The following is a 14,773-nucleotide window of genomic DNA, read 5'->3' as shown; positions in this document are numbered from 1 at the left end:
CTACAGTTTTCTCTAGTTGTTCTTGACAACAACTAAATCTAACAACTATTTAAAAAAAAACTAACTCCTTGGAGTTGGCAGTACTAATACTGCTTTTTGCAGGGAATCAGTAGAGCACTTGTATCTGCTCTGGAAAAAAATGCCAACAACTCATGTGGAACTCAATCAACTCATATGCATGTTTTTTCCCATTATCAGATGGATTCTTTCTAGATAGCATCTCACTAAATGAATATCAATCCTGCTAATCAGCACACAACATATGAAACAAGAAATTAAGAGTACTGCTAATTAAATAAAAGTGCTAAGAAAGGCATGGAACAAGGTACCTGGATGGCTAGAAAATTAGAAATCGCAAGATTTTGCTGCTGCGCCACAAACAAAAGTCCAAGTTTCTCTTTTCTAATCCAATCAATACAAGAAATTGGAGTGTGAGAAAGAGATATGTATGAGAGAATAATCTTCAAGAAACGAACGAACAAACGATCTAACAAGAATAGAGAAAGAGAAAATTTGAGTTGAAGAGAAGATTGATGGGAATCTGGAAACCTCGTTACCTTCTTCCACTAATGACGCCCAGCAGTCGAAAATTACTATATTAGACGAGCGGCTGGGGCGCCGTCATCCATGGTATGGCCGAGTTGTTGCCAATCGGGGGAGTATAAGACGAGAAGATTGCGCGGCGTGCTAATTGATCAATTAACTTTTGTTTCCTTTTGAAGAATCAGTCGACCTATTACAGGCTAAACAATTACACACGTATATAAGGCAACCAATCAATCAGGGGGCCCTTCCTACTCGGGGGCCCGGGGCGGCCGCCCCCCCTGCCCCCCCTCAGGGCCGGCCCTGGGAATTACTTGTCTCGAATATGGATGTATCTAGAATTAAAATACGTCTAGATACATTCATTTCTGCGACAAGTAATTCCGAACAGAGGGAGTACCTGTTTTTTCTTTAATTTGCGGGTAAATCATATCGTGTTTGTTTCGCGAGAGATTTGGATTTTGGATTTTTAAATGACTCCACATTATTTTTCATTAAAGAAACCACTAAAATTTAAAGAAAATTTAAAAATAAAGCATCAAATCAACGGAACAAACCGAAGTATGAGGCAAAGAGAACACTACATGCTCTCTCCCTAAGCTCACCAGCCATTCAAGCAACCAGACAATTTTTTGTGACTTAAATTATTAACACAAGGAAAGCATCTACGCAGCAACATAATCTGATACTCCCTCCCTGCATATAAGATTTAGTTAAAGTCAAACTTTATCAACTTTGACTAAGTTTATAGATTTTTTTTCAAGATTCACAATATGAATTCAATATTGTTAGATTCATCATGAAATTAGTTTTCATACCACATAGTTTTAGTATTGTAGATGTTGATATATTTTCAAACAAAGTTGGTCAAACTTTATAAACTTTGACTTTGACCAAATCTTATATGCAGAATAAAAAGAAATGGAGGGAGTAAGAAACAAAGTTTTTCAGGCACATAATTGAAGAACGATATCACAACACATAGAAAACTCAGCGCAGCAACAAAATCTGCTAAGAAACAAAGTTTTTCAGAAGAACAAGAATGGTCGAAGAGCCACCATAGGCAAATAGATGTCGTCACAACGCTTCAATCTTCAACACCATGGGGTTCCATCCATGACTTATTACAAACACCTCATAGAGCGCCTTCTTAATCATTTCCACTCCTTCAATTCTTTCTCGCTCGATGTTTTTATGCAAGCACAAGTGTCAACAAAATGGGAATTGATATGTGACATTTTTTTTAAATCTGGTGATTTGCAACAAAGGACGGTGTTGCAAACAATAGCGAGGTGCTGGTGCCTTTGCAATATTATTTGTGTTGTGAAGGGGCTTTGCAACATCATCTATGTTGCAAAGGGGCTTCAGAACATGTGGCAGTTGAGCATTGCAAAGGGGTTTGCTGTGGACACAACATAGGCCACGTTGTGAAGGTACAAAACGCTTCGACGGGTGCGCAACATAAGCCATGTTGCAAGTGGTTGGAAGTAGCAGAGACCGAACGGCGATCGGGCTTGCGCTCTTCGAGTTCTGGCCAAGTACTACGAGAACTCAGATCATATATGTTTCTCCGCTTCATGATCCCCATTGCCGGCCAATCCGAGTTACTCCTTCCTAACTTGTTTTCTCTTAAACTCATCGGTACCACCTTGTGGCCGGCAAGAAACCCCAAGACAGAGACAGACAGACAGACAACCATGTCTAACCTGATGGCCGCCGGCTTTTTGGTGGTTGTAGGAGCAGCGGCGATCCTCGGGAATCACAGGTCGCCGACAAGACGTCAGCAGGAATGGCTTCTAAATGCAAAACTAGAATCAAAGAAGAAGGAACTGTATGAACTATTCCGTGGGCCAAGGACAGACATGGTGAGACAATTTTTCACCGTGATACAATACTCCTACTTGTTGTCATGCATTCTACAGTACTTATTTATGGGAAAATTTTGTTTTTGTCACTCTAGATTTTACCAATTTTCCTCATGCCACTCTAGATTTTCACATTTCACTTTTACCACTCTTAGTTTTTGACAACTATCATAATTTCCATTCCCGTGACAAAAACAAAATTTTCAGAGTGGCAATTGTGATACATTTCAAATGCTAAGAGTGGCAAAAATAAAATAAAATTATTTTGCTTTTGCCACGGAATGACAATTGTGATAATTGTCAAAAGTTAAGAGTGTCAAAAGTGAAATGTCAAAATTTAGAATGGCATAAGGAAAATTGGCAAAATCTAGACTGGCAAAAACAAAATTTTCCCTTCTTCAAGGCGTCAACCGGGGACTGCTTATGGTAGTGGAGTTGCTGGTGGTTCAGAGTCGGCATGAAATGGCTTCTGCTGTCCCCGGTCTACTAGTTCCTGAGTAATCTTCTGCACAACTCTAGTATATTAATTCAGTGCTCACTACCAGTTCATGTTTTCTGCTGTTTTTGAATTTTAGGAAAAATATATTGGATTAGGATCCTTTTTTCCTCTATGTGTATTTTACATACCACACCAATTTTCTATAGAAAATTTCTAATTTCTATTAAACCAAAATAAGATAATATAAAATATTATATTATTGTTGGAAAAAATTGTCATTTGATTTGATACATATTATGGGGCCTCAAAAGATTCCGAAAAAAACCCAAAGCTTAGGATGCGTGAAGAGACATCGGAGCCAAGGCCCAACGCCTGGGTGGCCTAGGGTGCCTATGCGCCCCTGCAGGCCTCTACAGGCCCAAAGGCGTCCGAGGGGCATCTACGCACCCTAGGGCTCCCCTCTGCCCTCTTGTGTCTGATGGCTTTATATACCCCCAAAACATCCCTCAGAATTATCGACCAATTACAGTGAGCCCCCCCTTTTCTCTCTCGGTCTGTCACAAAGACATTAATCCAAAAAATTCTCGATAAATTTCCAACAACAGATAGATTCAATTTTTGTATTGATAGGACAAATCCATGGGGCAGCGGATTCAACTTCTTTATTTATTGAGAGCAAGATAGACATACACTTGAAAACAACATACAATGGTTACAACATCAACCCAACAGTAAACTGGCATATGCACATCGCATATGCATCCCCACACGAACTTACGTAGCACTCCAAGACAATTATATGTCTTGAAGCTCACATATTTGTTCTTTATCGAGACACACTGCACGACATTACATACAATACACACAAAAGACGTAGGCATGGATAGAACTAAAAGAAAATGATGATTCAAGTTCAGGCCGTACGTACGGCTTAATGATCCATCTCTTACCATCTGCCCCCCTCATGAAGATTTTAGTTCAATCTTCGGAGGGTTTTGCGACTCCACTTACTTCAGGGCAACAAAACCATGTAGCAGGGCTGCAGAGGCAATCTTCGGAGGGTTTTGCGACTCCGCTTGCTGGAGGGCAACACCACCATGTAGCAGGGCTGCAGAGGCAATCCTCGGAGGGTTTTGCGACTTCGCTTGCTGGAGGGCAACACCACCATGTAGCAGGGCTGCAGAGGCAATCCTCGGAGGGTTTTGCGACTCCGCTTGCTGGAGGGCAACACCACCATGTAGCAGGGCTGCAGAGGCAATCCTCGGAGGGTTTTGCGACTCCGCTTGCTGGAGGGCAACACCACCATGTAGCAGGGCTGCAGAGACAATTTTCAGAGGTTGAGCGCTCCTGCTTTGCGAACTGCAAAAGCCGAGCCGACGCATCAGTAACTGCCATCATCTGGCCCATGGTCAGGACCAGCACACAGAGGGCAGCTAACTTGAGACCATTAGCGAAAGCCATGACGGCCATAGCTAAAAAGCTCGATAAGATTGTATATATTGTACCGTTCTCGAAGATTGGCGAGATGTGTGAGTGAGGTGTGAGATGTTACTAAAACTCCACTACCTTTTATAGACATCTCCTGGACGTGCACGACCCCAGCTTACATATTAGTTAATGATATAAATCAGTTGGCGTAAGCGTAGCGAACTGTTCAGTTTGGCCCTGTACGTGCCAAAGCTCCTTAAGCCATCTCTGGCTACTTTGATCTCTTGTCCAATCACCATTTGACTAAGACATCTTGTCCTAGTGCATGCACGTGGGTTAGATGAAGAGATCCATCACGTTCGTGCACGCAACGCAAGTGCCTCATTTTATACAGATTATAAAGATCCCTTTCAGAGTCTTCATATTGACTCAGACGCTTGAAAATATCATAAATTATCTTGATAAAAAGGTTTTGTGCACTATAACCATCATTGATAACAACAATCATTAGATCACACATATTTCACTTTAGGTGACACACATAATTCTAACTTATATGCAATTTCCGTTAAGAAAATATGACCTAAAGAACCCCTGATACTAAAAAATCACCAATCTTTGGCATTGTAAAAAAGAAACCAAAGTACTCAAACACCTACTTCTATCCTAAAAAACATCTATTTCTCTATTAGCCACTTAGGGCATCTCCAAGGCGGGCCTGCAAACCTCCTGCAACCGTCCGGATCACGCTGTCCGGACCGCGGAAGTCATCCAACGCCGGCCTGTATTGGTCCGGAGAGCGGTCCGAACGCGATTTCTTACACAAATCAGAGACAAAAGTGAGGGAGGTTTGTGGCAGTCCGGACCGCTCCCAAGCCCGCTTCTGACCGCCCTGATCCATCAAAAACCCTTTCCCCCTCCTGCATGCGCTCCCCCCGGCGCCACCTGCCCGCATTCATGCCGCTATAGAGCACGCCGCTCCGCATTGAAGATGGCTCAGGACGGACGCGACCTCTCACTGCCTCCGCTATTGAAGCGGCGCGCCGGCCGAGGGCACCGCCTGTTGCACGCCCGGCTGAACACACCTCCTCGTCGTATTCATACATCCTATTAACCCTGTGTGGAAGCCGAGAAACCTACTCTGGCCACACGTCCGTTCATGAGCGGCCCGACATTTAACGCAACGCCGGCTGAGCTCCTACATCCGTCCGCTATTTAAACGATGGCAGATGTCGGGCAAGAATCACACCCCTCCGTCGCTTCCCCAATCTCGTCCTCCACCACTCTTCTGATGGCTTCTGAAGAGCAGTTCTCCGGCATACAAGCCTGCTGGGTGGCCTGCCGAGTCGGCCGGATACGAGCGGGGCAGCTCGCTTCTCCACCTCCCGAGCCTCACCCGACGGAGCAAGTTGCCGCCCTAAGCTGTCTTGTGGTTCAGCAACTCGCCATTCCAGGCCCACTCGATGAGGAGTGGCCAGTTTCTCAACGCCAGCACGGGCGTCATCGCTGTCGTCGAATACCGCGCCTCCCATGCCTGCGACCGCGCCATGCAGGCATATGCAGAAGTCGGGTGCGCGGAGAGAGACGAGTCGGTGGCCGACACCTCTGCGTCCGCCGCCATTATCGAGGAGAAGTAGAACACGGGAGCCCGCCACTGCTTGGGTCTCACGAAGGCCACCGCCGAGGCGACACCGACGTACACAACCGGTGTCTTGCCCGGTTCTTCTCTTGCGAGGATCTTCGTTGCTCCCGCATGAGCTTCGCGGAAGCGGAGCCCCCCGTTCCCCTACTAGTGAAGCATCAGCCAGGGGTTCCACTCCGATGAGCGGTGGGGAAGCGAGTCGTCTTTTGCGCTAAAGCATATACCTCCGGGTGTCCCGGTAGTCCGGTGATCGGGCTACCGGACATGAGGAAGACAAAGGGATCCGCGGACGGCGATTTAGATTAGGTATTAATTATACCTTCAGCGCCGGACTACCACCGTTGATGTAAATGTACCGCAATCCATCATGTTTATATGAAAATCTGCCTTTTTATATGAAAACCGTCATGTTTGCATGAAATCCGACCGTGTTTGCATGAATTTTGTCGGTTGGTTTGAGGTGTTGTGAAAATGTATGCAGCTAGCGTTGGATGATTGTCTCTCTTATCTATGTCTGTGGACTGGTCCCACCTGTCCGCGAACGGATGCGGGAGGTTTTTTGCGGTTTGCCGTTGAAGATGCCTTATGCCATCATATAAAAGCCAAGCGAAATAATTACTCATATATACAATTATAACAAAATAAGCACAAACAATTGTTGTCTTGGACGATTACACATGCCTAAGAAAATCTATATACACCAGTCACATATGAATAGTCACTGTCCCGAGGACGTGGGTTGCAAGCCTGCAAGGCTATACCTCGCTAAAAGAAAAATCACTAGTGGTTGGGACGTCACCCTGTGGTGCTGTTTGAGAGAAAGCTACGCGCATGCTTTTATTTTAAAAAATACATAGAGTCCTTGTCTCTGTTAAAAAAAATCCTCACCTTTATCTAAAAAATAAGTAAAAGAAAAAAGAAAAAAATTACCACCACAGCCTACCAGCTAGTGCCACTTTGCATAACCCTTCATTTAAAAAAAAATACCAAATCCTCATCTTCATCTAAAAAGAAAAAAATGCATTAAAAAATAATTCACACCTTCATCTAAAAAAATTTCAAAAGATTTTTAACCACGGCCAACCAACTTGTGCCACGTGGTATAGCTGGTTGACTGCCCTTGACCCGTAGCTTAATGGGTTTAATTAATGCCTCGGTGTTGTTCTTGTGTGTGGTTCCTTGTTCTGTGGCATCTGTGATCTTGTGCACTTCCATGTGTCATCTACCAGTGTACCAGTACTTTCGATGGTTTCCTATTAACATGAATGCTTAATCGAGTAGCTCAACGAGAGCGGTGAGGATAAGAACGACAACGGACCATGCATGCAAGTTGCATGCTTTGGTGATGTGTACCCACCTCTTCTTCTTCTTGTCCTAATTGCAGGAGAAGAAACCACTGGTTGCTGTCGTCGGCCTTGCAATTTCTTCGTCCGCATTCAAGGAGCTATCTCGATTCATGCATGCTCGAGTACTTCTTTTCGGGAAAGAAAATGCTCGAGTAATTGGACGTACGAGAGAGTGGTGATCCTTTACATCGCCGGCATGGATAAGAGACGGGGGAGGCCGCGCTGCTAGTTCATTTCATCTGTCCCCGTTCTTATCCTAAGAGCATGTCCCGTTGCCATCCACAGTGGCCGCTTTATTAATTTATTTACTCCCTATTGCATGCATATGGGCGTGGAATTATCACCACACGCAACATTATTATCTGACATTTTATCCCTCGTGCATGCTTATGGACATGTATAGAAGGCAGGGAATTATCAACACATGTTACCTTGAGGAGCCGTATTTATGACTAGTAGTGTAAGAGCAACTCTAGCAGACCCCGCATCCCGTCGCCCCGCAAAATGCGTTTGCAGTTTGCGCAAAACCGCTTTTGCGGACCGGCGCGGGCTGACACAGATGCAGACCCCGTATAATGGATCGTAAAAAAACATATTCGCGAAATATGCTTTTTTACGGGTCGGCTTCCGCGGGTTCTGATCTGACACAGCTCCTCCCGCCCCGCAAAACTTAGATTTGCAACTTAAATTGATCTAGCATAATGCTTTTCTTTATTTTTGCAACAACATTAGATACAAAAGATATCATCAAATCTTGGCTAGAATAGCAAAACCAAAAAAAACAAGAACCACAAGTGTGCATTTCAAAAGATTTCCAACTTCCATAACTGCTCCCACTAGTTGAAGCAATATCTTCTCCATGCACTTATTGTTGATCTGCGGATTCTTGATCTTGCTTTCTTCATTCTTCATCTTTGGTTTCAAAGAAGTAGACGTTGCTTCCCCTCTAGTTACACATGTAGCCGCATCATTGCCTTCGATTGTACCAAGGAGTGCACTAACATCTATTAAATCTCTTTCTATCAACAAATCAATGTATTGGCCTTCCCAAAACCAAAATGACCATCCTTCGTCCTACACAAAAGAAGCTCAAAGTGAGCTACCGCAATCGAACTAAAGAATGAGCTATGAAACGAGCTACCGCAAGTGCACGTACCCCGTCGTTTTCGCATTTGAAGAACACCCATCCGGGGTGCTTCGGCGTGCTCGAAGTGAGCCGCAACACTTTTCACGTGCAGTCGTCGCACTCTATGAGCGGCATCGGCAAGCCACAAAGACGCTGCGCGAGCGCCGAGCCCGGTGGACAGCCGGACGAGTTCATGCCCGCAAACCTTCGGCGACGGTGGGCAGACGAACTCGCACCTGCATGCGGCGATGCACCCTTGACTGGGCTGCGGGAGAGGCTCCCCGACCACTCCATAGCTTGGGGCAGCAACTGGCGGCTGAAAAAAGCCAAATCCGGCGGCCCGCGATGAACTGCCGCAGATCTGCAAATCCGGCGGCCCGCCGACGCAGGGGGGAGGGGGGAGACCTCGTGCGCGTGGCGGCCTTCCGGCGTGCTCCTGCCGGCTACGGTCGCCGAAATCTTGGGCGGCGGCGCGAGAGGGGAGAGGAGAGGTGGTTGGTGGGAGAAAGCGCGGGATGAAATGTCCCCCCACCAACCGTTTCCGCTTATATGTAGGGCACCGCATCCGCGAGGGGGAAACCCACGTTTTCCCGGGTTGGGCTCGGGATTTTGCCGCGCCCCCTAAAATTTTTTGCGGGCCGGGGCGGGATGTGGGGTCTGATCAGACGGGTTTTTTCCGCCCCGGCCCGCATTTTGGCGGTTATTTTACGGTTCGGGGCAGGATGCGGGGTCTGCTAGAGTTGCTCTACGGGCATCTCCAACAGCAACCCGCAAACCTCTCGCATCCATTCAGACCGCCTTTGCTATCTTTGCCAATAAATGATGAGCTACAAAAGAATTAATTTTTTTAAAACATTCAACATGGTCTTATATCGGTCCGTGACGTGGTCCGGACGCGTTTTCTCCCGCAAACCGGAAACAAACGTGAGGGATGTTTGCGGGAGTCCGGACCTCTGTCACGTGCTCTGACCGCCTTGCCCCCTCCCCCCGTGCGTACTTCCCGCCCGTTGCTAGCTGCATGCATTCATGCCGCCGTTGAGCGCGTCGCTCCGTATTGAAGGCGGCTCAGGGCGGACGCGACCTCTCACTGCCTCCGTCATTGAAGTGGCGCGCGCTCGCTGCACGCTCGGCTGAACACGCCTCCTCGCCGCATTCAAACGCTTTCATTAAACCCGCATGGAAGCCAAGAAATCTACTCCGGTTACACGTCCGTCCAGGAACGGGCCGACATTAAATGCAACGTTGGGTAAGCTCCTCCGCCAGCCCTCTATTTAAACGAGGCCATACGCCGGACAAGAATTGCACCACTCTGCCGCTTCCCATCTCCTTCCATCATTTTCTCCACTCTTTCAATGGCATCCAACGAGTAGGAAGAGCGGTTTTCCGGCATAAAAGCCGCTTGGATGGCCCTCCGAGCCCTGCGGATATGAGCGAGGTAGCTCGCTGCTCCACCTCCCTCGACTAGCCCGACGAAGCAAGTTGTCGCCCCAAGCCGACGAGTGGTTCAGCAACTCGCCGCTCCAAGCCAGCTCGCGGAGGAGTGGCGTTTTGCTCTAGGCCGACACGGGTTTCGTCCCTGCCTTCGATGACACCGCGTTGTACCACGCCTTCAGTGCCTGCGACTGCGTCGTCCGCCGTTGATGCACGCGTAGCCGCACCATGCAAGCAGAGAAAGAAGTCGGTTGCACGGATGTTGACGAGGTGGCAGCCAACACGTGCGCGCTCGCCGCCATCATCGGGGAGACGTAGAACACAAGAGGCCATCGCCGCTTAGGTCCCATAAAGGCCATCGCCGAGGCGACGCCGATGTACAGAACCAGTTCTTGTCCGGTTCTTCTTCAGCATAGACCATCATCGAGCCACGCCTGAGCTCCATGGAAGCGGAGGCGCCCCCTTCTCCTCCGGCTAAAGCATCAGTCCACGATTCTGTTGGGGAACGTAGTAATTTCAAAAAAATTCCTACGCACACGCAAGATCATGGTGATGCATAGCAACAAGAGGGGAGAGTATCGTCTACGTACCCTCGTAGACCATAAGCGGAAGCGTTATGAGAACGCGGTTGATGTAGTCGTACGTCGTCACGATCCGACCGATCCAAGTACCGGATGCACGACACCTCCGAGTTTAGCACACGTTCAACTTGATGACGTCCCACGAACGCCGATCCAGCAGAGCTTTACGGGAGAGTTCCGTCAGCACGACGGCGTGATGACGGTGATGATGTTGCTACCGACGTAGGGCTTCACCTAAGCACCGCTACGATATGACCGAGGTGGATTATGGTGGAGGGGGGCACCGCACACGACTTGGAACAATCAACTTGTGTGTCTATGGGGTGCCCCTGGCCACGTATATAAAGGAGCAAGGGGAGGAGGCCGGCGACCTCATAGGGTGCGCCCCAATGGGGAATCCTACTCCTACTAGGAGTAGGTTCCCCCTTTCCTAGTCCAACAAGGAGGGGAAGGAAAGAGGAGGAGAGGAGAAGGAAAGAGGGGGCCGGCCCCCAAAGCCCTAAACCAATTCGGTTTGGGCCTAGGGGGGTGCACTCCACACTTCCTTGCTGCCCTCAATTTCCACTGAAGCCCACGAAGGCCCATTGACCCTCCCGGCGAATTCCCGTAACTCTCCGGTACTCTGAAAAACACCTGAATCACTCGGAACCTTTCCGATGTCCGAATATAGTCGTCCAATATATCGGTCTTTACGTCTCGACCATTTCAAGACTCTGCGTCATGTCCCCGATCTCATCCGGACTCCGAACTACCTTCGGTACATCAAAACACATAAACTCATAATACTGATCATCATCGAACGTTAAGCGTGCGGACCCTACGGGTTCGAGAACTATGTAGACATGATCGAGACTCATCTCCGGTCAATAACCAATAGTGGAACCTGGATGCTCATGTTGGCTCCTACATATTCTACGAAGATCTTTATCAGTAAAACCCCATAACGGTATGCGTTGTTCCCTTTGTCATCGGTATGTTACTTGCCCGAGATTCGATCGTCGGTATCTCAATACCTAGTTCAATATCGTTATCGGCAAGTCTCTTTACTCGTTCTGTAGTGCAACATCCCGTAAGTAACTCATTAGTCACATTGCTTGCAAGGCTTATAGTGATGTGCATTACCGATAGGGCCCAGAGATACCTCTCCGACAATCGGAGTGACAAATCCTAATCTCGATCTATGCCAACTCAACAAGTACCATCGGAGACACCTGTAGAGCACCTTTATAATCACCCAGTTACGTTGTGACGTTTGGTAGCACACAAAGTGTTCCTCCGGTATACGGGAGTTGCATAATCTCATAGTCAGAGGAACATGTATAAGTCATGAAGAAAGCAGTAGCAACAAACTAAACGATCATCGTGCTAAGCTAACGGAATGGGTAAAGTCAATCACATCATTCTCCTAATGACGTGATCTCGTTTATCAAATGAACACTCATGTCTATGGTTAGGAAACATAACCATCTTTGACCAACGAGCTAGTCAAGTAGAGGTATACTAGTGACACTCTGTTTGTCTATGTATTCACACATGTATTATGTTTGCAGCTAATACAATTCTAGCATGAATAGTAAACATTTATCATGATATAAGGAAATAAAATAATAACTTTATTATTGCCTCTAGGGCATATTTCCTTCAGTCTCCCACTTGCACTAGAGTCAATAATCTAGTTCACATCTTTACGTGATTAGTTCACATCTCCATGTGACTAATACCCAAAGGGTCTACTAGAGTCAATAATCTAGTTCACATCACTATGTGATTAATGATACGTCTCCAACATATCTATATTTTTTGATTGCTCCATGCTATATTATCTACTGTTTTGGACATTATTGGGCTTTATTATCCACTTTTATATTATTTTTGGGACTAACCTATTAACTGGAGGCTCATCCCATAATTGCTGTTTTTTGCCTATTTCAGGGTTTCTAAGAAAGGAATATCAAATGGAGTCCAAACAGAATGAAACCTTTGGGAACGTGATTTTCTCACCGAACATGATCCAGGGGACTTGGACCCTACGTCAAGAAACAAAAGAGGAGGCCACGAGGTAGGGGGGCGCGCCTACTCCCCCAGGCGCGCCCTCCACCCTCGTGGCCCCCCTGTTGCTCCACCGACGTACTCCTTCCTCCTATATATACCTACGTACCCCAAACGATTAGATACAGATCCAAAACCCTAATTCCACCACCGCAACTTTCTGTATCCATGAGATCCCATCTTGGGGCCTGTTCCGGAGCTCCGCCGGAGGGGGTATCCATCACGGAGGGCTTCTACATCAACACCATAGCCCCTCCGATGAAGTGTGAGTAGTTCACCTCAAACCTACGGGTCCATAGTTAGTAGCTAGATGGCTTCTTCTCTCCTTTTGGATCTCAATACAATGTTCTCCCCCTCTCTTGTGGAGATCTATTCGATGTAATCTTCTTTTTGCGGTGTGTTTGTTGAGACCGATGAATTGTGGGTTTATGATCAAGTCTATCTATGAACAATATTTGAATCTTCTTTGAATTCTTTTATGTATGATTGGTTATCTTTGCAAGTCTCTTCGAATTATCAGTTTGGTTTGGCCTACTAGATTGATCTTTCTTGCAATGGGAGAATTACTTAGCTTTGGGTTCAATCTTGCGGTGTCCTTTCCCAGTGACAGTAGGGGCAGCAAGGCACGTATTGTATTGTTGCCATCGAGGATAACAAGATGGGGTTTTCATCATATTACATGAGTTTATCCCTCTACATCATGTCATCTTGCTTAAGGCGTTACTTTGTTTTCATGAACTTAATACTCTAGATGCATGCTGGATAGCGGTCGATGAGTGGAGTAATAGTAGTAGATGCAGGCAGGAGTCGGTCTACTTGTCTCGGACATGATGCCTATATACATGATCATACCTAGATATTCTCATAGCTATGCTCAATTCTGTCAATTGCTCAACAGTAATTCGTTCACCCACCGTAGAATACTTATGCTCTCGAGAGAAGCCACTAGTGAAAACTATGGCCCCCGGGTCTATCTTCATCATATTAATTTTCCAATACTTAGTTATTTTATTTTGCTTTTACTTTGCATCTTTATCATAAAAATACCAAAAATATTATCTTATCATATCTATCAGATCTCACTCTTGTAAGTGGCTATGTAGGGATTGACAACCCCTTATTGCGTTGGTTGCGAGGATTTATTTGTTTTGTGCAGGTGCGAGGGACTCGCGCGTAGCCTCCTACTGGATTGATACCTTGGTTCTCAAAAACTGAGGGAAATACTTATGCTACTTTGCTGCATCATCCCTTCCTCTTCGGGGAAAACCAACACAGTGCTCAAGAGGTAGCCGTTGTCGGAGAGGTCTACGCAAAAGTCAATATACCAAGTACCCTTATTTCCCGCATTACATTATTTGCCATTTGCCTCTCGTTTTCCTCTCCCCCACTTCACCCTTATCGTTTTATTCGCCCTCTCTCTCTATCCTCCCTCTCTTTCCCGTTTGCCTCTTTTTGCCCGCTTGCTTTTTGTTTGCTTGTGTGTTAGTTCGTTTGCTTATCATTATGGCTAGTCCCTTATCTTCTCCGTTGTCCCCTGAGTTCGAAATCTTTCACTTCAAACAAAGACTAGGAGAAAACTTAAAAGATGTCTGGTTAAGAATAATGGAGTCTTATCGTAATTGTACCTCTGAAATAAACCTGAGAATTTTGCTTCGCAATTTTTATGTTGGATTAAATATGTCTCATAGACAACTCTTGGATTGCGTTGCCAAAGGCAATTTTATTGAAATCGATCCCCATATCGCGCTTGAAATTATAGAAGGTATAGTGGGAACACTACCTCAAAAAAAGGGGCCTCATCCTACTCAGGAAGAGACGCAAGTTTTTGAATTTTTTTGTGAAGTTACTAAAATTTTACAGAAGTCTCTTGAACCTCTTAAGAACTTTAGTGGAAATATTCACCGCATGAATATGTTGATTACCCTTTGCAATAAGCGGTTGGATTCGTTAGATCTAAAAATTTCAGAATATGAAGGGAAACGTAAAGAACCTCCCGGATTTGAGCTTGATTCCGCTAAAAAGTTGAAAACAAAAGATGAAAATACCTAGATCTATCCTTGCTTGTTATGCCTAGCTAGGGGCGTTAAACGATAGCGCTTGTTGGGAGGCAACCCAATCTTATTTTTATTCCTTGATTTTTGCTCCTGTTTAGTAATAAATAATTTATCGAGCCTCTGTTTTTTGTTGTATTTTTGTGTTTAATTAGTGTTTGTGCCAAGTAGAACCGTTGGGAAGACTTGGGGAAAGTCTTGTTAAACTTGCTGTAAAAAACAGAAACTTTAGCGCTCACGAGAACTGCTGCCATTTTTATTTGGAAAGTGAT

The sequence above is a fragment of the Triticum dicoccoides genome, chromosome 3A (genome assembly GCF_002162155.2).
Source record: "Triticum dicoccoides isolate Atlit2015 ecotype Zavitan chromosome 3A, WEW_v2.0, whole genome shotgun sequence".
NCBI lineage: Eukaryota > Viridiplantae > Streptophyta > Magnoliopsida > Poales > Poaceae > Triticum > Triticum dicoccoides.
The sequence above is the reverse complement of the archived record's forward strand: the minus strand, read 5'-3'. Positions refer to the sequence as shown.